Source organism: Salvelinus fontinalis, chromosome 12 (genome assembly GCF_029448725.1).
Source record: "Salvelinus fontinalis isolate EN_2023a chromosome 12, ASM2944872v1, whole genome shotgun sequence".
In the NCBI taxonomy this organism is placed as follows: Eukaryota; Metazoa; Chordata; class Actinopteri; order Salmoniformes; family Salmonidae; genus Salvelinus; species Salvelinus fontinalis.
Genome location: NC_074676.1, coordinates 56,696,569 through 56,724,106, shown reverse-complemented (window position 1 = coordinate 56,724,106; position 27,538 = coordinate 56,696,569). Strand labels below are relative to the sequence as shown.

The following is a 27,538-nucleotide window of genomic DNA, read 5'->3' as shown; positions in this document are numbered from 1 at the left end:
TGTCATACGTACAATTTAACACAGTCTAACAAAGACCCTGGGTCTCGACCCAGCCCTGCGCAACTGGGTCCTGGACTTCCTGACGGGCCGCCCCCCAGGTGGTGAAGTTAGGAAACAACATCTCCACCCCGCTGATCCTCAACACTGGGGCCCCACAAGGAGGAGTTCTCAGCCCTCTCCTGTACTCCCTGTTCACCCACGACTGCGTGGCCAAGCACGCCTCCAACTCAATCATCAAGTTTGCAGACGACACTACAGTGGTAAGCTTAATTACCAACAATAACAAGACGGCCTACAGGGAGGAGGTGAGGGCCCTCGGAGTGTGGTGTCAGGAAAATAACCTCCCACTCAACGTCAACAAAACAAAGGAGATGATCGTGGACTTCAGGAAACAGCAGAGGGAGCACCGTACCTATCCACATCGACGGGTAGTAGAGAAGGTGGACAGTTTTAAGTTCCTTTGCGTACACATCACGGACAAACTGAAATGGTCCACCCAGACTGGCAGTGTGGTGAAGAAGGCACAACAGCGCCTCTTCAACCTCAGGAGGCTGAAGAAAATGTGGCTTGTCATCAAAAACCTTCACTACCTTTTACAGATGCACAATCGAGAGCATCCTGTCGGGCTGTATCCCCGACTGGTACGGCAACTGCACTGCCCACAACCGTAAGGCTCTCCAGAGGGTAGTGAGGTCTGCACAACGCATCACCGGGGGCAAACCTACCTGCCCTCCAGGACACCTACACCACCCGATGTCACAGGAAGGCCATAAAGATCATCAAGGACAACAACCACCCGAGCCACGACCTGTTCACCCCACTATCATCCAGAAGGAGAGGTCAGTACAGGTGGATCAAAGCACCGAGAGACTGAAAAACAGCTTCTATCTCAAGGCCATCAGATTGTTGAACAGCCATCACTAGCAGAGAGAGGCGGCTGCCTAACTACGGACTTGATATCATTGGCCACTTTAATAAATACAACACTAGTCACTTTAATAATGTTTACACATCTCGCATTACTCATCTCATATGTATATAATATATACTGTATTCTTCACTATCTATTGCATCTGAGCCGCTCTGTCACTGCTCATCCATATATTTTATACTTATATATTCTCATCCCATTTCTTTACTAGATTGTGTGTGTTAGGTGTTGTTAGATATTAGGTGTTGTCGTGGATTTGTTAGATATTACCTGTTAGATACTGATGATCTAGAAGCATTAGCATTTCACTACACTCACAATAACGTCTCCTAACCATGTGTATGTGACCAATAACATTTGATTTGATTGAACATAGTCACACACAGTCACACACACGGCCTAACGCGGCCTAACGCGGTCTAACGCGGTCTAACACGGTCTAACACGGCCTAACAGGGTCTAACAGGGTCTAACAGGGTCTAACAGGGTCTAACAGGGTCTAACGCGGTCTAACGCGGCCTAACAGGGTCTAACAGGGTCTAACACGGCCTAACACGGTCTAACACGATCTAACACTGTCTAACACGGCCTAACAGGGTCTAACACGGTCTAACAGGGTCTAACACGGTCTAATAGGGTCTAACACGGTCTAACAGGGTCTAACACGGTCTAACAGGGTCTAACACGGTCTAACAGGGTCTAACACGGTCTAACAGGGTCTAACACGATCTAACACGGTCTAACAGGGTCTAACACGGTCTAACAGGGTCTAACACGGTCTAACAGGGTCTAACGCGGTCTAACAGGGTCTAACGCGGTCTAACAGGGTCTAACGCGGTCTAACGCGGCCTAACGCGGTCTAACGCGGCCTAACGCGGTCTAACGCGGTCTAACGCGGTCTAACACGGTCTAACACGGCCTAACACGGTCTAACAGGGTCTAACGCGGTCTAACAGGGTCTAACAGGGTCTAACGCGGTCTAACAGGGTCTAACGCGGTCTAACGCGGTCTAACGCGGTCTAACGCGGCCTAACGCGGTCTAACGCGGTCTAACGCGGTCTAACAGGGTCTAACGCGGTCTAACGCGGCCTAACACGGTCTAACACGGCCTAACACGGTCTAACACTGTCTAACACGGCCTAACAGGGTCTAACACGGTCTAACAGGGTCTAACACGGTCTAACAGGGCCTAACACGGTCTAACACGGTCTAACACGGTCTAACACGGTCTAACACGGTCTAACACGGCCTAACACGGTCTAACACGATCTAACAGGGTCTAACACGGTCTAACACGGTCTAACACGGCCTAACAGGGTCTAACACGGCCTAACAGGGTCTAACACGGTCTAACACGGTCTAACACGGCCTAACACGGTCTAACACGGTCTAACACGATCTAACAGGGTCTAACAGGGTCTAACGCGGTCTAACGCGGCCTAACACGGTCTAACACGGTCTAACACAGTCTAACACGATCTAACAGGGTCTAACAGGGTCTAACACGGCCTAACACTGTGTTTTGCATTTTTTATTATTATTATATATACACATATATATTTGTGAGAAAAGCGCTATACAAATTAAATGAATTATTATTGTTATTTATCCAAGGCACATCAGCTTGTTCACATCGCGTGCTTCCCATCCCATAGCGTTACAATGCCCCCCCCCCCCGTTCAATGTATCTCTTTATCTCTGCTCCCCTCCCCTATAGACAAAAAGAGAGGAGCAGCTGTGGTCAAACCACTGATTTATACACAATGAAAATAGTTGAGATACTGAACTTCTCTGGACCTTAGAGCAAACTGCTTAAAAAACATCTTCGGCCACGCGTTTCATAAAGGTTGTTAGGGCGACGCCCCGATGAAGGTTGTTAGGGCGACGCCCCGACGAAGGTTGTTAGGGCGACGCCCCGACGAAGGTTGTTAGGGCGACGCCCCGACGAAGGTTGTTAGGGTGAAGCCCCGATGAAGGTTGTTAGGGCGACGCCCCGACGAAGGTTGTTAGGGTGAAGCCCCGATGAAGGTTGTTAGGGTGAAGCCCCGATGAAGGTTGTTAGGGCAACGCCCCGATGAAGGTTGCTAGGGCGACGCCCCGATGAAGGTTGTTAGGGCGGCGCCCCGATGAAGGTTGTTAGGGCGACGCCCCGATGAAGGTTGTTAGGGCGACGCCCCGAGGAAGGTTGTTAGGGCGGCGCCCCGATGAAGGTTGTTAGGGCGACGCCCCGACGAAGGTTGTTAGGGCGACGCCCCGACGAAGGTTGTTAGGGCGACGCCCCGACGAAGGTTGTTAGGGCGACGCCCCGACGAAGGTTGTTAGGGTGAAGCCCCGATGAAGGTTGTTAGGGTGACGCCCCGATGAAGGTTGTTAGGGCGACGCCCCGATGAAGGTTGTTAGGGCGACGCCCCGACGAAGGTTGTTAGGGTGAAGCCCCGATGAAGGTTGTTAGGGCGACGCCCCGATGAAGGTTGTTAGGGCAACGCCCCAATGAAGGTTGTTAGGGCGACGCCCCGACGAAGGTTGTTAGGGCAACGCCCCAATGAAGGTTGTTAGGGCAACGCCCCGACGAAGGTTGTTAGGAAAGGTTGTTAGGGCGACGCCCCGATGAAGGTTGTTAGGGCGACGCCCCGATGAAGGTTGTTAGGGCGACGCCCCGATGAAGGTTGTTAGGGCGACGCCCCGATGAAGGTTGTTAGGGCGGCGCCCCGATGAAGGTTGTTAGGGCAACGCCCCGATGAAGGTTGTTAGGGCAACGCCCCGAGGAAGGTTGTTAGGGCGACGCCCCGAGGAAGGTTGTTAGGGTGGCGCCCCGATGACGGTTGTTAGGGCGACGCCCCGACGAAGGTTGTTAGGGCGACAACCCGATGAAGGTTGTTAGGGCGACGCCCCGACGAAGGTTGTTAGGGCAACGCCCCGACGAAGGTTGTTAGGGCAACGCCCCAATGAAGGTTGTTAGGGCAACCCCCTGATGAAGGTTGTTAGGGCAACGCCCCGACGAAGGTTGTTAGGGCAACGCCCCGACGAAGGTTGTTAGGGCAACGCCCCAATGAAGGTTGTTAGGGCAACCCCCTGATGAAGGTTGTTAGGGCAACGCCCCGACGAAGGTTGTTAGGGCGACGCCCCGACGAAGGTTGTTAGGAAACACAACGTGCGGTTCTGTTTAAAGCATCATGAAGGCTGTTGTGTCTGTTGGGTGTTTAACTTGCTAATGATATACATCTCTGGGTGTTTTTAGTGAAGAGGAATATGACCCTGGGCCTGTGGCCCCTGGTGGCTCCTACAACCCTAAGGGTGATGCTGTGAGTATAGGATGGCTTGATGAGTCTGTACAGGAACGCAAGTCATGTGGAAACAGCACTCTGACCAGTTTGTTGCATTTTGAAAAATTACACAGTTAAAATCTCAATTTTAGCCTTGAAGTCTCTAATACTAAGCTAGCTGGAGCCATTTGCTCCCATATATGTCTAAGGGTAGATTTGGGTATTAATAAAAGCCTACATTGGAACGTAGTGGCTGTACAGTCACCTGCTACAGTATACATGAGGTCAGAGTTCAGGCTCTGTGTGGGTTTTGACTGACAAACGTTCTGAACTTGAGCACCGGAACGACAAGAAGTTGCCCCCATCCCTCTCGTTGATTGGCCATCTTGTGAAATGTTGTAAATTAAAAGAGGAATCGAGGTACAGTGCCTTCCGGAAAGTATTCAGACCCCTTGACTTTTTCCACATTTTGTTACGTTATAGCCTTATTCTAAAACGGATAAACTAAAATAAAATGTTCAGCAATCTACAAACAATACCCCATAATGATAAAGTGAAAACACATTTTTAGAAATGTTTGCAACAAAAAAAGAAATACCTTATTTACATAAGTATTCAGACCCTTTGTTATGAAACTTGAAACTGAGCTCAGGTGCATCCTGTTTCCATTGATCATCCTTGAGATGTTTCTACAACTTGGTTGGAGTCCACCTGTGTTAAATTCAATTGATTGGACATGATTTGGAAAGGCAGACACCTGTCTATATCAGATCCCACAGTTGACAGTGCATGTCAGAGCAAAAACCAAGCCATGAGGTCGAAGGAATTGTCCGTAGAGCTCCGAGACAGGATTGTGTCGAGGCACAGATCTGGGGTAGGGTACCAACGAACACAGTGGCCTCCATCATTCTTAAATGGAAGAAGTTTGGAACCACCAAGACTCTTCTTAGAGCTGGCCGCCCGGCCAAACTGAGCAATCGGGGGAGAAGGGCCTTGGTCAGGGAGGTGACCAAGAACCTGATGGTCACTCTGTCAGAGCCAAAAGGCACCTAAATGACTCTCAGACCATGAGAAACAAGATTATCTGGTCAGATGAAACCAAGATTGAACTCTTTGGCCTGAATGCCAAGCGTCACGCCTGGAGAAAACCTGGCACCATCCCTACGGTGAAGCATGGTGGTGGCAGCATCATGCTGTGGTGATATTTTTCAGTGGCAGGGACTAGCAGACTAGTCAGGATTGAGGCAAAGATGAAAAGAGCAAAGTACAGAGAAATCCTTGTTGAAAACCTGCTCCAGAGCGCTCAGGACCTCAGAATGGGGCGAAGAGTCACCTTCTGACAGGACAACGACCCTAAGCACACAGCCAAGACAATGCAGGAGTGGCTTTGGGACAAGTCTCTGAAAGTCCTTGAGTGGCCCAGCCAGAGGCCGGACTTGAACCCAATCGAACATCTCTGGAGAGACCTGAAAATAGCTGTGCAGCAACGCTCCCCATCCAACCTGACAGAGCTTGAGAGGATCTGCAGAGAAGAATGGGAGAAACTCCCCAAATACAGGTGTGCCATACCCAAGAAGACTCGATGCTGTATTCGCTGTCAAAGGTGCTTCAACAAAGTACTGAGTAATGTCTCTGAGTACTTATGTAAATGTGATATTTCAGTAGTTCTAAAAACCTGTTTTTCCTTTGTCATTACGGGGTATCCATTTTAAAATAAGGTTGTAGCGTAATATATATATATATATATATACAGGGTATTACGGTACAGAGTCAATGTGGAGGCTATATACAGGGTGTTATGGTACAGAGTCAATGTGGAGGCTATATACAGGGTGTTACGGTACAGAGTCAATGTGGAGGCTATATACAGGGTGTTACGGTACAGAGTCAATGTGGAGGCTATATACAGGGTGTTACGGTACAGAGTCAATGTGTGGGGGCACCGGTTAGTCGAGGTAATATGTACATGTAGGTAGAATTATTAAAGTGACTTATGCATAGATGATAACAATAGAGAGTAGCAGCAGCGTAAAACGGGGGGCAATGTAAATAGTCTGGGTAGCCATTCAATTAGCTGTTCAGGAGTCTCATGGCTTGGTGGTAGAAACTGTTTAGGATCCTTTTGGACCTAGACTTGGCGCTCCGGTACCACTTGCCGTGCGGTAGCAAAGAGAAAAGTCTATGACTAGGGTGACTGGAGTCTTTGACAATTTTTAGGGCCTTCCTCTGACACCACCTGGTATAGAGGTCCTGGATGGCAGGAAGCTTGGCCCTGGTGATGTACTGGGCCGTACGCACTACCCTCAGTAGTGCCTTGTGGTCGGAGGCCGAGCAGTTGCCTTACCTTACCCAGTTGCCTTACATATTCAGAGTCAACGTTTCTGATCACTATGTTAGATATTTACAAGATCATTCACATTTACATTTAAGTCATTTAGCAGACGCTCTTATCCAGAGCGACTTACAAATTGGAAAGTTCATACATATTCATCCTGGTCCCCCTGTGGGAATTGAACCCTGGTCCCCCTGTGGGAATTGAACCCTGGTCCCCCCCGTGGGAAATGAACCCACAACCCTGGCATTGCAAGCGCCATGCTCTACCAACTGAGCCACACGGGACCACAAGATGACTTGGTTATCATACCCTGGATTGTGGTCTGAACATGTTTCGTTATTGTGACGAAACAGTGATTCCTTGACCAAGTCTCCATCGTGTCTCCATGTTTTATCTGTAGTGGTTTAGGACCATTAGACAGCTGTTTCGTCTAGAAGGTTCCGATGAGTGTTTATCAGGTTTCTATTGGTCAACGGAGAGCAGCAGATGGTGACATCAGAATAGAATACCCTCAGTGGCACGCTCTGTGTGTGTGTGTGTGTGTGTGTGTGTGTGTGTGTGTGTGTGTGTGTGTGTGTGTGTGTGTGTGTGTGTGTGTGTGTGTGTGTGTGTGTGTGTGTGTGTGTGTGTGTGTGTGTGTGTGTGTTCTCACGTGCATGCATGTGTATTTTGTATTGATAAATGGAAAACATTTTATGAACACAGAGGTCTTGACCCGACCTAGACTTCCCTCAAATGTATGATAAAAAATAAATTTTTAAAAATGTAATAATATGTAATAAAATGTATGCACTCCACTGTAAGTCGCTCTGGATAAGAGCGTCTGCTAAATGACTAAAATGTAAATGTAAATGTATGATCACATGTAACAGAAATATCACAAGCTCTCAAGACCTTCTATTGTTGCTGCTGAAAAGCTGCTGAAAAAACAGTGAAGCAATCATGAAGCACGAAGGGAAGTCATTTCTCTCCTTTATTCACGTAATAAATTACTCTCCGCCGTCACAAAAGGCCAAGTTAACAAGGTGCTTTAAACCCGGCTGGCTGCGAGAGGGTGCAGGGTGTCACAGAGCAGATAAGGGAATAAAAAGTCAGAAACAAGACTCTGATAATGGTATGATTTCATCCCTCTTTCCACTGTGTTGGTGTGCGGGTTAGATTACAACGTTAAAACACCCATCTCTATGTGTCTCTGTGACAACACGCCTATAATGAACACATGCTGTGAAATGCAAAACCGAAAGGGCATTTCTCTAACGTATTAAAATAGTTTGCATTCATTCATTTCCCAGTACAACGAGAAACCAGGCAAGGCTGTCCCCTGTCTCCTTTATGATTGGTTTTGTCATTACAACAGTCATCCATGCCTTATCCAAGACAAGAAATATATCCAAGGAATAATTAGTCAATCAGTTGAAGAGCTGCATCCTCTCTGATATGCCTTGATCTGGACCCAGAGAGATCCTGGACCTGTCTGTCTGTCTGTCTGTCTGTCTGTCTGTCTGTCTGTCTGTCTCCAGAGGAATGGTATGGTGATGAGAGGAGAGGACTGGACCAGCCTGTCTGTCTGTCTCATGAGATTTGCATGTCTCATGTGTCGATCTCTCAAGAGTTAACAAAGTCTCCTGTTTAGGGTTAGTGATAGGGGTTAGAGGTCAAAGTTAATGAGGTCTACTATTTGGCCTTCCAGCTATGAGCTGGCTGGCTGGCTGGCTGGCTGGCTGGCTGGCTGGCTGGCTGGCTGGCTGGCTGGCTGACTGACTGACTGACTGACTGACTGACTGATAGACTGTGGAGTGTAGACAGTAAATATAACTGACTGACTGACTGACTGATAGACTGTGGAGTGTAGACAGTAAATATAACTGACTGACTGATAGACTGTGGAGTGTAGACAGTAAATATAACTGACTGACTGACTGACAGACTGACTGACTAACTGACTGACTGACTGACTGACTGACTGTGGAGTGTAGACTATAATATGATAGATGGCTTATAATATCATACAGGTACTGTAGTACACAGGTAACACCTTATAATATCATTCAGGTACTGTGGTACACAGGTAACACCTCATAATATCCTTCTGGTTGTCTGTATTTACAGTGGATTATCATCTGTCCTGCACAATCAGCAGTGGCTGAACAATAGAGCTTAATCACTCTCAGGCACGTTTATCCACAGATTAAACCAGGATGGGCCTTAAATCATAAATTATCTTTAGTGTCAGTGGCTCAGTGCATCGATTCCTGAGCTGAGCTTAGAGAGAGAGAGAGAGAGAGAGAGAGAGAGAGAGAGAGAGAGAGAGAGAGAGGCAGAGAGATAGGGCGAGAGAGAGAGAGAGAGAGACAGAGAGAAAGAGAGGCAGAGAGATAGGGCGAGAGAGTGTGGGAGGGAGAGGGAAAAAGAGAGGGAGGGAGGGAGGGAGGGGGGGAAATAGAGAGGGAGGGAGGGAGAAAGAGAGAGAGAGAGGAGAGAGAGGGAGAGAGGGAGGATGAGAGTGTGGGAGGGAGAGGGAAAAAGAGAGAGAGAGAAAGGGAGATGGGAGGGAGGGAGGGAGAGAGAGAGAGAGAGAGAGAGAGAGAGAGAGAGAGAGAGATAGAGAGGAGAAAGATGGAGAGAGAGGCTTTTAAAAGGGGGCTTTGCTAAGCTGAAACTCAACAATCTGACATCTATTCTGTTTGTCCAGCTCTGTACCGGCTGTTAACATAAACTACAATCCCTCATTGACAGAGAGAACTACAACCCCTTATTGACAGAGAGAACTACAACCCCTTATTGACATAGAACCTGTCCTGACTGTCCCATGATGAGACCAGAAACTGTCCCGACTGTCCCATGATGAGACCAGAAACTGTCCTGACTGTCCCATGATAAAACCAGAAACTGTCCTGACTGTCCCATGATAAAACCAGAAACTGTCCTGACTGTCCCATGATAAAACCAGAAACTGTCCTGACTGTCCCATGATAAAACCAGAAACTGTCCTGACTGTCCCATGATAAGACCAGAAACTGTCCTGACTGTCCCATGATAAAACCAGAAACTGTCCTGACTGTCCCATGATAAAACCAGAAACTGTCCTGACTGTCCCATGATAAAACCAGAAACTGTCCTGACTGTCCCATGATGAAACCAGAAACTGTCCTGACTGTCCCATGATAAAACCAGAAACTGTCCTGACTGTCCCATGATAAGACCAGAACCTGTCCTGACTGTCCCATGATAAGACCAGAACCTGTCCTGACTGTCCCATGATAAGACCAGAAACTGTCCTGACTGTCCCATGATAAGACCAGAAACTGTCCTGACTGTCCCATGATAAGACCAGAAACTGTCCTGACTGTCCCATGATAAAACCAGAAACTGTCCTGACTGTCCCATGATAAAACCAGAAACTGTCCTGACTGTCCCATGATAAGACCAGAACCTGTCCTGACTGTCCCATGATAAAACCAGAAACTGTCCTGACTGTCCCATGATAAAACCAGAACCTGTCCTGACTGTCCCATGATAAGACCAGAACCTGTCCTGACTGTCCCATGATAAGACCAGAACCTGTCCTGACTGTCCCATGATAAGACCAGAAACTGTCCTGACTGTCCCATGATAAAACCAGAAACTGTCCTGACTGTCCCATGATAAAACCAGAAACTGTCCTGACTGTCCCATGATAAGACCAGAAACTGTCCTGACTGTCCCATGATAAGACCAGAAACTGTCCTGACTGTCCCATGATAAAACCAGAAACTGTCCTGACTGTCCCATGATAAAACCAGAAACTGTCCTGACTGTCCCATGATGAAACCAGAAACTGTCCTGACTGTCCCATGATAAAACCAGAAACTGTCCTGACTGTCCCATGATAAGACCAGAACCTGTCCTGACTGTCCCATGATAAGACCAGAACCTGTCCTGACTGTCCCATGATAAGACCAGAAACTGTCCTGACTGTCCCATGATAAGACCAGAAACTGTCCTGACTGTCCCATGATAAGACCAGAAACTGTCCTGACTGTCCCATGATAAAACCAGAAACTGTCCTGACTGTCCCATGATAAAACCAGAAACTGTCCTGACTGTCCCATGATAAGACCAGAACCTGTCCTGACTGTCCCATGATAAAACCAGAAACTGTCCTGACTGTCCCATGATAAAACCAGAACCTGTCCTGACTGTCCCATGATAAGACCAGAACCTGTCCTGACTGTCCCATGATAAGACCAGAACCTGTCCTGACTGTCCCATGATAAGACCAGAAACTGTCCTGACTGTCCCATGATAAAACCAGAAACTGTCCTGACTGTCCCATGATAAAACCAGAAACTGTCCTGACTGTCCCATGATAAGACCAGAAACTGTCCTGACTGTCCCATGATAAGACCAGAAACTGTCCTGACTGTCCCATGATAAAACCAGAAACTGTCCTGACTGTCCCATGATAAAACCAGAAACTGTCCTGACTGTCCCATGATAAGACCAGAAACTGTCCTGACTGTCCCATGATAAGACCAGAAACTGTCCTGACTGTCCCATGATGAGACCAGAACCTGTCCTGACTGTCCCATGATAAGACCAGAAACTGTCCTGACTGTCCCATGATAAGACCAGAACCTGTCCCGACTGTCCCATGATAAGACCAGAAACTGTCCCGACTGTCCCATGATGAGACCAGAACCTGTCCTGACTGTCCCATGATAAGACCAGAAACTGTCCTGACTGTCCCATGATAAGACCAGAACCGGTCCTGACTGTCCCATGATAAGACCAGAACCTGTCCTGACTGTCCCATGATAAGACCAGAAACTGTCCTGACTGTCCCATGATAAGACCAGAACCTGTCCCGACTGTCCCATGATAAGACCAGAAACTGTCCCGACTGTCCCATGATGAGACCAGAACCTGTCCTGACTGTCCCATGATAAGACCAGAAACTGTCCTGACTGTCCCATGATAAGACCAGAAACTGTCCTGACTGTCCCATAAGACCATAACATGTCACTACATGCTGTATATGCCAGGGACAACATACACAAACACACATGAACGTGCAAATGCACACACACACACACACACACACACACACACACACACCAGAACTCTATGGGAACTCTAAAGTAGTGCGGCTTGTAACCTGTCCTGCACTATATAGGGTTTAGGGTGCCAACCCTGGTCTAAAGTAGTGCACTATATAGGGTTTAGGGTGCCATTTGGGATGTAGCCTACATATTCTACATTCCACTCTCTAAATAATCAATAAATAAGTGATGATGCTGAGTCATCTGAAATGATTAGTATTAATACAATTAAAGACAGAGAGGACTTCACAGTCAGATCAGAGAGGACTTCACAGTCAGATCAGAGAGGACTTCACAGTCAGATCAGAGAGGACTTCACAGTCAGATCAGAGAGGACTTCACAGTCAGATCAGAGAGGACTTCACAGTCAGATCAGAGAGGACTTCACAGTCAGATTAGAGAGGACTTCACAGTCAGATTAGAGAGGACTTCACAGTCAGATCAGAGAGGACTTCACAGTCAGATCAGATGACTTCACAGTCAGATCAGAGAGGACTTCACAGTCAGATCAGAGAGGACTTCACAGTCAGATCAGAGAGGACTTCACAGTCAGATCAGAGAGGACTTCACAGTCAGATCAGAGAGGACTTCACAGTCAGATCAGAGAGGACTTCACAGTCAGAACAGAGAGGACTTCACAGTCAGATCAGAGAGGACTTCACAGTCAGATCAGAGAGGACTTCACAGTCAGATCAGAGAGGACTTCACAGTCAGATCAGAGAGGACTTCACAGTCAGAACAGAGAGTACTTCACAGTCAGATCAGATGACTTCACAGTCAGATCAGAGAAGACTTCACAGTCAGATCAGAGAGGACTTCACAGTCAGAACAGAGAGGACTTCACAGTCAGAACAGAGAGGACTTCACAGTCAGATCAGATGACTTCACAGTCAGATCAGAGAGGACTTCACAGATCAGAGAAGACTTCACAGTCAGATCAGAGAGGACTTCACAGTCATATCAGAGAGGACTTCACAGTCAGATCAGAGAAGACTTCACAGTCAGAACAGAGAGGACTTCACAGTCAGATCAGAGAAGACTTCACAGTCAGATCAGAGAGGACTTCACAGTCAGATCAGAGAAGACTTCACAGATCAGAGAAGACTTCACAGTCAGAACAGAGAGGACTTCACAGTCAGATCAGATGACTTCACAGATCAGAGAAGACTTCACAGTCAGATCAGAGAGGACTTCACAGTCAGATCAGATGACTTCACAGTCAGATCAGAGAGGACTTCACAGTCATATCAGAGAGGACTTCACAGTCAGATCAGAGAAGACTTCACAGTCAGAACAGAGAGGACTTCACAGTCAGATCAGAGAGGACTTCACAGTCAGATCAGAGAGGACTTCACAGTCAGATCAGAGAGGACTTCACAGTCCGATCAGAGAGGACTTCACAGTCAGATTAGATAGGACTTCACAGTCAGATCAGAGAGGACTGCACAGATCAGAGAAGAGAGAGGGAGAGAGCGATGATAATTAAAAATCAAGGAAAACGATCATTTACATTTTCTACAGTCCTCATCTGTATCTGGGTGCTAATAGAAAGAGGTGATATCACATTACCATGACATCACATTACCCTGATATCACATTACCCTGATATCACATTACCATGACATCACATTACCCTGATATCACATTACCATGACATCACATTAACCTGATATCACATTACCATGAAATCACATTACCCTGATATCACATTACCATGAAATCACATTACCATGACATCACATTACCCTGATATCACATTACCATGACATCACATTACCCTGAAATCGATATACCATGAAATCACATTACCATGACATCACATTAACCTGATATCACATTACCATGACATCACATTGCCCTGATATCACATTACCATGACATCACATTACCCTGACATCACATTACCATGACATCACATTACCATGACATCACATTACCTTGTTATCACATTACCATGACATCACATTACCCTGATATCACATTACCATGAAACTGCATTACCCTGATATCACATTACCTTGTTATCACATTACCATGACATCACATTACCCTGAAATCACATTACCCTGATATCAAATTACATTGTTATCACATTACCATGACATCACATTACACTGATATCACATTGCCATGAAATTGCATTACCCTGATATCACATTGCCCTGATATCACATTACCTTGTTATCACATTACCATGACATCATATTGCCCTGAAATCACATTACCCTGCTATTCCATTACCCTGACATTACATTACCCTGATATTACATTACCCTGATATTACCCTGATATTACATTACCCTGACATTACATTACCCTGATATTACCCTGAAATCACATTACCCTGCTATTACATTACCATGATATTACATTACCATGATATCACATTACCCTGATATTACATTACCATGATATCACATTACCCTGATATTACAATACCCTGATATTACATTACCCTGATATTACATTACCCTGATATTACAATGCCCTGATATTACATTACCCTGATATTACATTACCCTGATATTACATTACCATGATATTACATTACCTTGATATTACATTATCCTGATATTACATTACCATGATATTACATTACCCTGCTATCAAATTACCCTGATAGTACATTACCATGGTATTACATTACCCTGCTATCACATTACCCTGCTATTACATTACCCTGATATTACATTGCCATGATATTACATTACCCTGATATCACATTACCCTGATATCACATTACTCTGATATTACATTACTCTGATATTACATTACCCTGATATTACATTACCCCGATATCACATTACCCTGATATTACATTACCCTGATATTACATTACCCTGATATTACATTACTCTGATATTACATTCCCATGATATTACATTACCCTGGCATTAGCATGATATTACATTACCCTGATATTACATTACTCTGATATTACATTCCCATGATATTACATTACCCTGGCATTAGCATGATATTACATTACCCTGATATCACATTACCCATATATTACATTACCCTGATATTACATTACCCCAATATTACATTACCCTGATATTACATTACCCTGGCATTACCCTGATATTACATTACCCTGATATTACATGTGGAGAAATGTGGATGGCCTTTCCTACCATATATTTGCCATACATACTGAACATTTCATAAGAGTGTGGGTGTGTTTGTGTGTGTAACTGTGTGTGTTTGTGTGTGTAAATGTGTGTAAAAGAAACTGGGTCAGCATTTGGATATGACACGTCACCCTGCAAAGAGATATGTGAAAATCAGAGAGGGGGCAGAGAGGAGGGGAGAGGAGGGGGAGGAGGAGAAGAGAGGAGAGGGGAGAGGATATGAGGAGAGAGAGGAGGAGGAGAGAGGAGAGGGAAGAGGAAAGGAGGGGGGAGGTGGAGGAGGAGAGGAGAGGAGGGGGGAGGGGAGGGGAAAGGAGAGGGGAGAGACGAGAGGAGGAGAGAAGAGAGGGGAGAGGAGAAGATAGGAGGAGAGAGGAGAGGAGAGGGGGAGAGAGGAGAGGGGAGAGGAGAAGAGAGGGGAGGAGGAAACAGCTCTACAGACGACTACACAAATCACTGGGACAGTCAAGAGATAAACCCCTCTCTTCTTACAGTATAATTACACGTCTCACTACATTTTAGAGAAAGGTTTGGCTGTTTGTCTGTTGAGGTGACAACTGACATCTGCTGTTGTGGTCCGTGTTATGACAAATTCAAAATCAACTTTATTTTACACAGCCCTTTATACATCAACAGTTGTCCCCCAAAAAAAGTGCTTTACAGACACCCAGCCTAAAACCCCAACGATGTCTAATTTCAGACACATGGTGACCATAATGGGTTTTTGCTCAAGTTCACAGTCTGAGAATCAACCCACTGGGCGTCCTCCACTTCCCTTCTGTAATACACACTGTCGTCTATCAGAGGTATCATTTGGTGTTTTTTAAGCAAACCGTGGCGGGTCCTCTCTCTTTGACCAAACAAATACAGTCAAATCAGGGGTGATTTAAATGAGTCCCTAAAGGTTATCGTTTTATCCAAACATACATAACGGGAGACTCAACTTCTCTTCCTCTACAACATGACCTGCTAAACCCCGGCCCTCTACTTCCTGGTTGCCATACAAACACCACCAGACCTGCTAAACCCCGGCCCTCTACTTCCTGGTTGCCATACAAACACCACCAGACCTGCTAAACCCCGGCCCTCTACTTCCTGGTTGCCATACAAACACCACCAGACCTGCTAAACCCCGGCCCTCTACTTCCTGGTTGCCATACAAACACCACCAGACCTGCTAAACCCCGGCCCTCTACTTCCTGGTTGCCATACAAACACCACCAGACCTGCTAAACCCCGGCCCTCTACTTCCTGGTTGCCATACAAACACCACAAGACCTGCTAAACCCCGGCCCTCTACTTCCTGGTTGCCATACAAACACCACAAGACCTGCTAAACCCCGGCCCTCTACTTCCTGGTTGCCATACAAACACAACAAGACCTGCTAAACCCCGGCCCTCTACTTCCTGGTTGCCATACAAACACCACCAGACCTGCTAAACCCCGGCCCTCTACTTCCTGGTTGCCATACAAACACCACCAGACCTGCTAAACCCCGGCCCTCTACTTCCTGGTTGCCATACAAACACCACCAGACCTGCTAAACCCCGGCCCTCTACTTCCTGGTTGCCATACAAACACAACAAGACCTGCTAAACCCCGGCCCTCTACTTCCTGGTTGCCATACAAACACAACAAGACCTGCTAAACCCCGGCCCTCTACTTCCTGGTTGCCATACAAACACCACCAGGCCTGCTAAACCCCGGCCCTCTACTTCCTGGTTGCCATACAAACACAACAAGACCTGCTAAACCCCGGCCCTCTACTTCCTGGTTGCCATACAAACACCACATGACCTGCTAAACCCCGGCCCTCTACTTCCTGGTTGCCATACAAACACCACATGACCTGCTAAACCCCGGCCCTCTACTTCCTGGTTGCCATACAAACACAACAAGACCTGCACACTGAAAACTCACAACGAGCTAAAACCACAAAGAGATGTTTCCTTGATTTAAAAAAGAAAAAGTGAACACTTTGTACACTGAGTGTACCAAACAAAGGACACCTGCTCTTTCCATGACATCGACTGACCAGATGAAAAGCAATGATCCCTTATTGATGTCACTTGTTAAATCCACTTCAAATCAGTGTAGATGAAGGAGAGGAGACATGGTTAAAGAAGGATTTTTAAGACTTGAGACAATTGAAACATGGATTGGTTCCTCTCTAGGTTCCTCTCTAGGTTTCTTCCTAGGTTTTGGCCTTTCTAGGGAGTTTTTCCTAGCCACCGTGCTTCTACACCTGCATTGCTTGCTGTTTGGGGTTTTAGGCTGGGTTTCTGTACAGTGGTAGATGCCCAGTTTCCCCCTAACTGCTAGTGGAGTGGTAGATGCCCAGTTTCCCCCTAACTGCTAGTGGAGTGGTAGATGCCCAGTTTCCCCCTAACTGCTAGTGGAGTGGTAGATTCCCAGTTTCCCCCTAACTGCTAGTGGAGTGGTAGATGCCCAGTTTCCCCCTAACTGCTAGTGGAGTGGTAGATGCCCAGTTTCCCCCTAACTGCTAGTGGAGTGGTAGATGCCCAGTTTCCCCCTAACTGCTAGTGGAGTGGTAGATGCCCAGTTTCCCCCTAACTGCTAGTGGAGTGGTAGATTCCCAGTTTCCCCCTAACTGCTAGTGGAGTGGTAGATGCCCAGTTTCCCCCTAACTGCTAGTGGAGTGGTAGATGCCCAGTTTCCCCCTAATTGCTAGTGGAGTGGTAGATGCCCAGTTTCCCCCTAACTGCTAGTGGAGTGGTAGATGCCCAGTTTCCCCCTAACTGCTAGTGGAGTGGTAGATGCCCAGTTTCCCCCTAACTGCTAGTGGAGTGGTAGATGCCCAGTTTCCCCCTAACTGCTAGTGGAGTGGTAGATGCCCAGTTTCCCCCTAACTGCTAGTGGAGTGGTAGATGCCCAGTTTCCCCCTAACTGCTAGTGGAGTGGTAGATGCCCAGTTTCCCCCTAACTGCTAGTGGAGTGGTAGATGCCCAGTTTCCCCCTAACTGCTAGTGGAGTGGTAGATGCCCAGTTTCCCCCTAACTGCTAGTGGAGTGGTAGATGCCCAGTTTCCCCCTAACTGCTAGTGGAGTGGTAGATGCCCAGTTTCCCTAATGGCTCAGCTGGCGTCTACACACCTACTTAGCCTACGTATCGTCATGAAAGGGAAAGATGCACATCCCTGGTATTTCATAAAGCCGTTTCGACATCAGCCGTTGACAAAAAAAGTAGGAAGAGGAGAAGAGTTGTTTTCGTGCGGAGGGAGAGAGGTTGAGGCGGGGACGCGGACGGAGGAGAGGAGCCCAATGTGAGCAGCGAGAGAGCTGACCACAGAGCCCTGCACACAGACAGACAGACAGGCAGACAGACAGACAAGAGACAGGCAGACATACAGACAAGAGACAGGCAGACAAAGAGACAGGCAGATAACAGGCAAACAGACAGAGATAAATGATAGGGCAGACAGACAGACAGATATGGACGGACAGAAAGGCAGGCAGACAGACAGACATGGTAGGGCAGACAGACATGCTGCTGTTCCACCTAGCCACCAGCAGGGGTCACTGTTATGCAGAGTTGCTACTCCCTCTCTCTATCTCCCTCTCTCTGTCTCTCTCTCATTTGAAGCAGCGAAGGCCCCATCCTCCTCATCGTGCTCAGAGTCAGGACAAATATCATAACACACTGTAAAGGTGTCACTGAAGGGCCCGGAGCTGTTATCATTTAGCGGAGTAAGCAAATTTAATGAATGAATTACATTGACTACGTTTAATCTGATTTTCCATAACAATCACAAGCATTGATGTTGCGTTTAGAATAAAGGTATGATGTTAGCTACAGTGCTACTCCCCCCCCCCCTTTCTGATTTTCTAGACTTTTTTGCATATTTTTGATACTGAATGTTATCAGATTTAATATTAGATAAGGGGAACCCTGAGTGAACAAATAACACATCAATTACAAACTTATTTCATAAACAAACGTATGCAAAATCCAATTGCCCTGTAATTGCCCCCTTTTACACTCAATAACTGGTTGTGTCACATTTAGCTGCTACGACTCCAACCAAACACGTCCTGTAGTTGTTGATCAGTCTCTCACGTCTCTGTGGAGGAATTTTGTCCCGCTCCTCCATGAAGAACAGCTTAATCTCAGCGACATGAACTGCTTGTTTCAAGTCCTGCCACAACATCTCAATTGGGATTAGGTTCTGGACGTCGACTAGGCCAATACGGCGTTTTTGTTTAGCCTCTTTAAAATGTGAACTTGAACGTGTGTTTCGGATCATCGTCCTGTCGAGCTGCGTGACCCAGCTGTGCTTCAGTTTCAGCTCACAGATAGACGGCCTGACATTCTCCTGTAGAACTCTCTGATGCAGAACAGAATTCACGGTTCCTTCTATTGAAGTAAGTCGTCCAGGTCCTGAGGCAGCAAAGCCTCTCCAAACCATCAGACCACCACCACCATGCTGGACCGTTGGTATGAGCTTCTTGCTGTGGAATGCAGTGCTTTTTCGCCAGCATGCGCAGACCAGCAGACCAGCTGGCTGGTGTGTTTACGGACATATTCAATCTCTCCCTATCCCAGTCTGCTGTCTCCCAATTGCTTCAAGATGGCCACCATCGTTCCTGTTCCCAAGAAAAGCAAAGGTAACTGAACTAAATGACTACCGCCCCGTAGCATCTCACTTCTGTCATCATGAAGTGCTTTGAGAGACTAGTCAAGGATCATATCACCTCATACCGGCCAGCCTAGACCCAACTTCAGTTTGCATACCACCCCAACAGGTCCACAGACGACATAATCACCATCACACTGCACACTGCTCTGTCCCATCTGGACAAGAGGAATACCTATGTAAGAATGCTGTTCATTGACTACAGCTCAGCATTCAACACCATAGTACCCTCCAAACTCATCATCAAGCTCAGGCCCTGGGTCTGAACCCCTCCCTGTACAACTGGGTTCTGGACTTTGACGGGCTGCCCCCCCCAGGTGGTGAAGGTAGGAAACAACATCTCCACCCCCCCTGATCCTCAACACAGGGGCCCCACAAGGATGTGTTCTCAGCCCTCTCCTGTACTCCCTGTTCACCCACGACTGCGTGGCCCTGCACGCCTCCAACTCAATCATCAAGTTTGCAGACGACATATAAACATACTTGAAATCACTGGCTACTTTAATAATGTTGAAATAATGTTTACATACTGCTTTACTCATCTCATATGTATATACTGTATTCTATTCTCCTGTATTTTAGTCAATGTCACTCTGACATTGCTCATCCTAATATTTATATATTTCTTAATTCCATTATTTTAGGTTGTGTGTATTGTTGTGAATTGTTAGATATTACTACACTTTGTTGGAACTAGAAACACAAGACATTTCGCTACACCCGCAATAACATCTGCTAACCATGTGTATGTGACCAATAACATCTGATAACCATGTGTATATGACCAATAACATCTGATAAACACGTGTATGTGACCAATAACATCTACTAAATATGTGTATGTGACCAATAACATCTGCTAACCATGTGACCAATAACATCTGCTAACCATGTGACCAATAACATCTGCTAACCATGTGACCAATAACATCTGCTAACCATGTGACCAATAACATCTGCTAACCATGTGACCAATAACATCTGCTAACCATGTGACCAATAACATCTGCTAACCATGTGACCAATAACATCTGCTAACCATGTGACCAATAACATCTGCTAACCATGTGACCAATAACATCTGCTAACCATGTGACCAATAACATCTGCTAACCATGTGACCAATAACATCTGCTAACCATGTGACCAATAACATCTGCTAACCATGTGACCAATAACATCTGCTAACCATGTGTATGTGACCAATAACATCTGATAAACACGTGTATGTGACCAATAACATTTGATTTGAACCGTGTTATCCAAAAAGTTAGACTCACCATAGAATATTCTTCCAAGAGTCTTGAGGTGCTTCTAGGTGCTTTTTTTGTGGGGTGGGGGGGGGGGTGGGGGAACGTGAGCTAACTTTTTGGATGAGATGGATGGGTCCCATTATTGGAGGTTTTGGAAGGACCTAGTGAAAGTCCTTGACCTGAAAATGACCCCCTTACAGTTCACTACTTTAGACCAGAGCCTGGTCTTTGAGCTACTGGGCTCTGGTTCTTCTGTGGCATCATCATGTATCAGCGGCCGAAGCAGCTCTGGCAGGAAATAAACCAAACCGTATTCTATAAACCAACCGTAAGATCTACATAAACACAACCAAATGATTCATGTTTGCGATAGCGTATATGAAATGTGTATTTTTTTTGAAAAAGACTGTTAGAATGGTGACGTCCAAAAGATTCATCGTCGGCTCGAAGGGGCCCGGCTTTTTCTAGATTTTTTTAGTACTCTACCCATCTCAGCAACCAGGGAGAAGAGATCGCATCATGCCACCCACTGCCAACAAAATGATATGCCATGCCATCAAATCCAACTGATGGCTGTCACAAGGTGTGAGTATACGAGCGATGTAAGAAGTTGATATCAGAAGCACGGTAGACCTGAACACCAGCCAACGTCTCTGTGGTGACGAGGTGTGAATTAGCCCCGCCCAGCAGATGTCTGGAAATAGAGCCCCCCTGATTGGCCCTGAACTGAGATCATTCACACGTCAAGACACGAATACGCAACTGGCACTATAACCTGTGAGACTAGTGTTAAATTCAGTCTGAATTTAATTGAGCTGAGAAGAACAGAACAGATCTCCCCACTAGTAATGACGTCTACATCTGTGTTGTTCTGGTCAAAAGTAGGGAATAAAGTGGAAAGAAAGAAAGAAAGAAAAAGAGAGAGAGAGAAAGAGACGGAGAGGGAGAGAGAGAGGGGGAGAGGGAGAGAGAGAAAGAGAGGGAGAGAGAGAAAGAGAGGGAGAGAGAGAGGGGGAGAGGGAGAGAGAGAAAGAGAAAGAGAAAGAGAAAGAGAGAGAGAGAGAGAGAGAGAGAGAGAGAGAGAGAGAGAGAGAGAGAGAGAGAGAGAGAGCGAGAGCGAGAGAGAGACAGTACACACTGATACAGAGACCAGGGTAGATAGAAAATTGACAAGGCACTCTCTGTACCTTGTAGCTCTCTCTCTCCAGAGTGTGTAATTGAATCTCTGCTTGTGTTACCGTTAAAATGCCACTCCTAATGAGAGCCAATTTGTCTGAGAACATTACATTACAAAACTCACGTTTTAATCTCACGTGCACAAGTACAAGGAAATGACTTCATTGCGAGCTATAAACTCAACAACGCAGCAATCAATATCAACGTAGTATTAAACAAAAACACATAAAAACAAGAAATACATTGTTATACACAATACCCCATTATGACATCACAATACCCAATAATGACATCACAATACCCCATAATGACAAAGAAAACAGGTTATTAGAAATGTTTGCAAATGTATAAAAACAGAAAAACCTTATTTACTGTAAGTATTTAGACCCTTTGCTATGAGACTCAAAATGTAGCTCCGTTGCATAGTGTTTCCATTGATCATCCTTGAGATGTTTCTACAACTTGATTGGAGTCCACCTGGTGTAAATTCAATTGATTAGACATGATTTGGAAAGGCACACACCCGTCTATATAAGGTCCCACAGTTAACAGTGCATGTCAGAGCAAAAACCAAGCCATGAGGTCGAAGGAATTGTTCGTCGAGCTCCGAGACAGGATTGTGTCGAGGCACAGATCCCCAAGAACACACTGGCTTCCATCATTCTTAAATAGAAGTTTGGAACCACCAAGACTCTTCCTAGAGCTGGCTGCCCGGCCAAACTGAGCAATCGGGGAGAAGGGTCTTGGTCAGGGAGGTGACCAAGAAACCAACGGTCACTCTGACAGCTCGAGAGTTCCTTTGTGGAGATGGCAGAACCTTCCAGAAGGACAACCATCTCTGCAGCACTCCACCAAACAGGCCTTTATGGTAGAGTGGCCAGTCGGAAGCCATTCCTCAGTAAAAGACACATGACAGCACGCTTGTTGTTCGTCAAAAAGCACCTACAGGGCGCTGAATGTCAAGAGTCACGTCTGGAGGAAACCTGGCACCATCTCTACGGTGAAGCATGGTGGTGGCAAGGACTGGGAGACTAGTCAGGATCGAGGGAAAGATGAACAGAGCAAAGTACAGAGAGATCCTTGATGAAAATCTGCTCCAGAGCGCAGACTGGGGCGAAGGTTCACCTTCCAACAGGACAACGACCCTAAGCACACAGCCAAGACAACGCAGGAGTGGCTTCGGGGCAAGTTCCTGAATGTCCTTGAGTGGCCCAGCCAGGGCCCGGACTTGAACCCGATGGAACATCCCTGGAGAGACCTGAAAATATCTGTGCAGCAACGCTCCCCATCCAACCTGACAGAGCTTGAGAGGATCTGCAGAGAAGAATGGGAGACACTACAGGTGTGCCAAGCTTGTAGCGTCATACCCAAGAAGACTCAAGGCTGTAATCGCTGCCAAAGGTGCTTCAACAAAGTACTGAGTAAAGAGTCTGAAAACATACGTAAATGTGATTTCTTTTTTTATACATTGCAAAAATGTCAAAAAACCTGTTCTTGCTTCGTCATTATGGGTTTATCTGGAGATGGTCTGTATGGAGGAGCGGGCCAAAATCCCTGCTGCAGTGTGTGCAAACCTGGTCAAGAACTACAGGAAACGTATGATCTCTGTAATTGCAAACAAAGGTTTCTGTACCAAATATTAAGTTCTGCTTTTCTGATGTATCAACTACTTATGTCATGCAATAAAATGCAAATTAATTACTTAAAAATCATACGATGTGATTTTCTGGATTTTTGTTTTAGATTCCGTCTCTCACAGTTGAAGTGTACCTATGATACAAAATGACAGACCTCTACGTGCTTTGTAAGTAGGAAAACCTGCAAAATCGGCAGTGTATCAAATACTTGTTCTCCCCACTGTATATTTTTTTATTGTATTTCTGTTCTATTTTGGCGTCATTAAGGTTTGAAAGCATCGCTAGCCGCTGATAACATACAGGGAAATAAACAGAACAACAGATATATAAAGACAGATATAGATATAGAGAGATAATATAAACAGAACAACAGATATATAAAGACAGATATATATATAGAGAGATAATATAAACAGAACAACAGATTACAGGAAGATATAAGGGTAGTCTGACTAATAACGATGGGTTGGACGGTGGGCGTGAAAACATTTGGCGAGGAACGAGGAAAAGGAGGTTCAAGTGGAAGACGGGCCACTGACGGGTCCTTTGGTTTTACATCCTGGTTGGAGCGGTGTGTGGGCGCTGCATAGCGTTAACAGTCTATCAGTCTACTGATTGGTTAACTAGGATTTTGGATTTGTTTGTATTTGTTGACGCTGTGAATTTCTATAATTTGCTGTTTTTTTCTAAAACAAATAATAATTATCAAGAGACACAATATATTATTGTATACTATAAAACAGACATGATATAGTATTCTATATTCTAAAACAGACATGATATATCGTATTATATACTATAAAACATACATGACATTGTATTGTATGCTAAAAAACATACATGATATAGTATTGTATACTATAAAACATACATGATATACTATGGTATACCATAAAACATACATGCTATACTATTGTATACCATAAAACAGACATGATATAGTATTGTATACAATAAAACAGACATGAATACACACAGTAGATCATGTAATAATAATATATAATATATTAACGAAGTCAGGAATTTGCTTTTATCTAAAATCAAAGGCATGTTCACAAATCTATTAAACGGTACTTTACTGGGAGAACACAGCAGCCTTCTCAAGAAATATGTAGACTTTTGTTTTGAACAAAAATTAATTAGTTTATTTTATTTTAATACATGAAGATGCTTGCTGCAATGAATGTGGTATCTAATTTGTATTTAGTAAAATACAGTCCTTGATGAGTAATTCCCAAAGGCTAGCCCTAGTTGTTCTGGTGGAAGCATAAAATCCTTGAATTATAGGATACTTAAGGGAAAGGCCTAGTACTTTCCAGAGATTGTCGACGGCTGTGTGTGAGTGTGTGTGAGTGTGTGTGAGTGTGTGTGAGTGTGTGTGTTTAGACTGCAATAGCTGTCTCTGAGGTAGAACTCTATTCTGAGTGAGGATAAGGATGTATACCCAAATGGCACCCTATTCCCTATATAGTGCACTACTTTAGACCAGAGCCCTATGGAACCCTATTCCCTATATAGTGCACTACTATAGACCAGAGCCCTATTCCCTATATAGTGCACTACTTTAGACCAGAGCCCTATGGAACCCTATTCCCTATATAGTGCACTACTTTAGACCAGAGCCCTATAGAACCATATTCCCTACATAGTGCACTACTTTTGACCAACACCCTATGGAACCTAAGGGTATACGGTTCCATTTAAGACACTAGCCTGATCCTTCGACTGTGGTCTGCTAGAACAACCTGGAGCAAAATCACCCCGGCTACTGTAATCCTTATAGGGATAAAATGGTGGATGAAATATGGTGGATGGTGAATTAAATATGATTTTACTACACTTTGATCATAACACGTCCCTGCTTTCAATATCTATTGGTGCCGTGTCGTTGTGGTTATGTTTTATGTTCTTGTACACGGAGGATACCAAACATTAAAAACACCTTCCTAATATTGACCCCCCTTTTCGTCCTCAGAACAGCCTCAATTCATCGGGGCAGGGACTCTACAAGGTGTTGAAAGCGTTCCACAGGGATGCTGGCCCATGTTGACTCCAATGCTTCCGACACTTGTGTCAAGTTGGCTGGATGTCCTTTGGGTGGTGGACCGTTCTTGATGGACACAGGAAACTGTTGAGTGTGAAAAAACCCAGCAGCGTTGCAGTTCTTGACACAAACTGGTGCACCTGGCACCTACTACCATACCCTGTTCAAAGGCACTTCAATCTTTAGTCTTGCCCGTTCACCCTCTGAATGGCACACATACACAATCCATGTCTCAGTTGTCTCAAGTCTTAAAAATCATTATTTAACCCGTCTCCTCCCCTTCATCTACACTGATTGAAGTGGATTTAACAAGTGACATCAATAAGGGATCATAGCTTTCACCTGGATTCACCTGGTCAGTCTATGTCATGGAAAGAGCAGGTGTTCCTAATGTTTTGTTTACTCGGTGTAGTATATTTTTAGGTATCTGTACTGGTGCCTGCATAATTGCCCCTTGTGGGATAAATTAAGTATTTTGAATTGAATTGATTATCATCTCACAACAATGTTTCTTCTGTGGAATTGATTTCCACAGGCTTCAAAGCAGCAGACGAACAGAACCCAAGAACCTAACAGAGAAAATACTAGAAGACAGTAAGCCCTGACCTTCACTTATATACATGTGATATCAATACGAGAAGACAGTAAGCCCTGACTGTCACTTATATACATGTTATATCAATACTAGAAGACAGTAAGCCCTGACTGTCACTTATATACATGTTATATCAATACTAGAAGACAGTAAGCCCTGACTGTCACTTATATACATGTTATATCAATACTAGAAGACAGTAAGCCCTGACTGTCACTTATATACATGTTATATCAATAATAGAAGACAGTAAGCCCTGGCTGTCACTTATATACATGTTATTTCAATACTAGAAGACAGTAAGCCCTGACCTTCACTTATATACATGGTATATCAATACTAGAAGACAGTAAGCCCTGACTGTCACTTATATACATGTTATATCAATACTAGAAGACAGTAAGCCCTGACTGTCACTTATATACATGTTATATCAATACTAGAAGACAGTAAGCCCTGACTGTCACTTATATACATGTTATATCAATACTAGAAGACAGTAGGCCCTGACTGTCACTTATATACATGTTATACCAATACTAGAAGACAGTAGGCCTGACTGTCACTTGGCATAACATCAGTGATATACACAGTTTATATCAATACCAGAGGATTGCATTTCTGTAATGTAAGTCGATGTTTCATATCCCCAAAGCAGATCGTGGAAAGACAGATATTCTTCGAAAGATTAAAACAGATGACTGTTTATAAAATATTTGAGGTAAGAAGTGTTCCTTCAGTACAGAGAGAGGAGAGGAGAGGAGAGGAGAGGAGAAGAGGAGAGGAGAGGGGGATAGGAGAGGAGATGAGGAGATGAGATGAGAGTAGTCGTCGTCTTCGATAAAATGCAATTGTGTTTGTTGTCCCTAGCTTATATCTACCCATACCATAACCCCACCATGGGGCACTCTGTCCACAACGTTGACTTCAGCAAACCACTCGCCCTCACAACGCCATACACGTTGTTCACCATCTGCCCGGTACAGTGGAAACCGGGATTAATCCGTGAAGAGCACACTTCTCCAGCGTGCCAGTGGCCATCCAAGGTGAGCATTTTCCCACTGAAGTCGGTTACGACGTCTAACTGCAGTCAGGTCAAGACCCTGGTGAGGATGACGAGCCTGGAGATGAGCTTCCCTGAGACGGTTTCTGACAGTTTGTGCAGAAATTCTTTGGTTGTGCAAACCCACAGTTTGATCAGCTGTCCGGGTGGCTGGTCTCAGATGATCCCGCAGGTGAAGAAGCCTGGGCTGGCGTAGTTTCACGTGGTCTGCGGTTGTGAAGAAGCCTGGGCTGGCGTAGTTTCACGTGGTCTGCGGTTGTGAAGAAGCCTGGGCTGGCGTAGTTTCACGTGGTCTGCGGTTGTGAAGAAGCCTGGGCTGGCGTAGTTTCACGTGGTCTGCGGTTGTGAAGAAGCCTTGGGCTGGCGTAGTT

General features: G+C 45.5%; 1 protein-coding gene across 2 annotated transcripts in view; it reads right to left on the bottom strand.

The window, feature by feature from the left end:
- The window catches only part of LOC129867622 (lipoma-preferred partner homolog), a 376,963-nt gene that overhangs the window by 69,193 nt on the left and 280,232 nt on the right, over positions 1 to 27,538 (bottom strand). The gene's annotated exons all lie outside the window — the stretch shown is intronic.